The sequence below is a fragment of the Urocampus carinirostris genome, unplaced genomic scaffold, assembly GCF_059441175.1.
Source record: "Urocampus carinirostris isolate Australia breed hairy pipefish unplaced genomic scaffold, RoL_Ucar_1.0 HiC_scaffold_25, whole genome shotgun sequence".
NCBI lineage: Eukaryota > Metazoa > Chordata > Actinopteri > Syngnathiformes > Syngnathidae > Urocampus > Urocampus carinirostris.
The window spans coordinates 133,409-135,866 of record NW_028283132.1 but is presented as its reverse complement, the minus strand read 5'-3'; the positions used below and the strand labels follow the sequence as shown (position 1 = coordinate 135,866).

General features: G+C 59.1%; 1 non-coding gene across 1 annotated transcript; it reads right to left on the bottom strand.

Moving 5' to 3' along the window:
- LOC148345758 (18S ribosomal RNA) lies at positions 1–1,987 on the bottom strand. The gene has a single exon (XR_015848489.1). It is a non-coding gene; the product is annotated as an 18S ribosomal RNA (ribosomal RNA).
- Positions 1,988–2,458: the final 471 nt, after the last annotated feature.

Sequence of the window (2,458 nt, the reverse complement as noted above, 5' to 3'; positions counted from 1 at the left end):
TAATGATCCTTCTGCAGGTTCACCTACAGAAACCTTGTTACGACTTTTACTTCCTCTAGATAGTCAAGTTCGACCGTCTTCTGGCACACCGCCGGAGCCGGGGCCGGCCCCGGCGGGGACTATCCGAGGACCTCACTAAGCCATCCGATCGGTAGTAGCGACGGGCGGTGTGTACAAAGGGCAGGGACTTAATCAACGCAGGCTAATGACCCGCGCTTACTGGGAATTCCTCGTTGGTGGGAAATAATTGCAATCCCCAGGCCCTGTCACGAGCGGGGTTCATAGGATTACCCGCGCCTGCCGGCGCGGGGATAGACGACGCGCTTATACGCTCAGTGTGGCGCGCGTGCAGCCCCGGACATCTAAGGGCATCACAGACCTGTTATTGCTCATTCTCGTGTGGCTGAGAGCCACTTGTCCCTCTAAGAAGTTTTCTGCCGCCGACCGCGCGGGGGGCCGCGGTACTATTTAGTATGTTTGAGTCTCGTTCGTTATCGGAATTAACCAGACAAATCGCTCCACCAACTACGAACGGCCATGCACCACCACCCACGGTATCGAGAAAGAGCCTTCAATCTGTCAATCCTTTCCGTGTCCGGGCCGGGTGAGGTTTCCCGTGTTGAGTCAAATTAAGCCGCATGCTCCACTCCTGGTGGTGCCCTTCCGTCAATTCCTTTAAGTTTCAGCTTTGCAACAATACTCCCCCCGGAACCCAGACACTTGGTCGGTTTCCCGGGTGCTGCTCGGCGGGTCATGGGAATAACGCCGCCGGATCGCGAGTCGGCATCGTTTATGGTCGGAACTAGGACGGTATCTGATCGTCTTCGAACCTCCGACTTTCGTTCTTGATTAATGAAAACATTCTTGGCAAATGCTTTCGCTCTCGTCCGTCTTGCGCCGGTCCAAGAATTTCACCTCTAGCGGCGCAGTACGAATGCCCCCGGCCGTCCCTCTTAATCATGGCCCCAGTTCATGACAACCCACAAAATAGAACCGGAGTCCTATTCCATTATTCCCAGCTGCGATATGCAGGGGCGGCCGTGTGGCCTGCTTTGAACACTCTAATTTCCTCAAAGTAAACGCTTCGGGCCCCGCGAGTGACACCCAGCGAAGGGCATCACGGGGGCTTTTGCCGAGAGGCAGGGGCTGGGACAGACGGATGCACGCCTCGCGGCGGACCGTCAGCTCGCGTCCCGGGGTCCAACTAGGAGCTTTTTAACTGCAGCAACTTTAAAATACGCTATTGGAGCTGGAATTACCGCGGCTGCTGGCACCAGACTTGCCCTCCAATGGATGCTGGCCGATGGGTTTGTGTTCGGCTCATTCCAATTACGGAGACTCGAACGAGTCCCGTATTGTTATTTTTCGTCACTACCTCCCCGTGTCGGGAGTGGGTAATTTGCGCGCCTGCTGCCTTCCTTGGATGTGGTAGCCGTTTCTCATGCTCCCTCTCCGGAATCGAACCCTGATTCCCCGTTACCCGTGGTCACCATGGTAGGCGCAGAGTCTACCATCGAAAGTTGATAGGGCAGACATTCGAATGAGTCGTCGCCGCCTCGGGTGGGCGAGCGATCGGCACGAGGTTATCCTGAGTCAACACAAAGGGGGGGCCGGGCCGGCGGAACGAGGACCGGCGCGCGCGGAGCCGCCCGCGCCGCTTACGCCCCCGCCCGGAGAGGCGGAGGCCGGACGCGGGGGACGCGCGCGACGGCTGAGCCCCCGCCCGCCGGACACCGCGTGGGTTTTTGTGTCTGATAAATGCACGCGTCCCCGGGGCGAGGCCGGAGCCCCGCCCGCGAGTCGGCGCTCGTTTGCATGTATTAGCTCTGGATTTGCCACAGTTATCCAAGTAACGGTGGAGCGATCAAAGGAACCATAACTGATTTAATGAGCCGTTCGCAGTTTCACTGTACTGGCCATTCGTACTTAGACATGCATGGCTTAATCTTGAAAACAAGCATATGCTACTGGCAGGATCAACCAGAGTGCGTCTGCCGCCGGGGGGGCGCTGCTGGTGGCGGTGCGGCCCTGGTCCGGGACGAGGCTGTGGCTACAGCCGGGCCCGGGGGGCCGCGCGACACTCGTATACGTTCGGACGGGCTGACGAGCGGGTGTCGTGAAACGATGTTTCGCGCGGAGCCCTAGCACGCGTGGCGTCGGGCTCCGCGACGGTCGGACGTCTGGGTGTGGCTCGAGACGGAAGCTCGACCTCGGTTCGTCTTGGTTCTGCCGCCAAAAGGTTCACGCCGAGGCATGGTTTCGCAAGAGGGCCCCGCGAGTGCCAGCCGTGGATCCCGCCTCACTCGTAACTCGTATCGGATTCGTCCGGCCTCACTTTCGTTCGCACATCGGACAGTTATACGTGTGCTTTAGTAGCTTCCGTTCCCTCTTAGTGAGGCCGTCCGTACGTACCGCCCCAGCTCTTTCTGAGGCGGGTATCCACTCGGCTCGGGGGGGC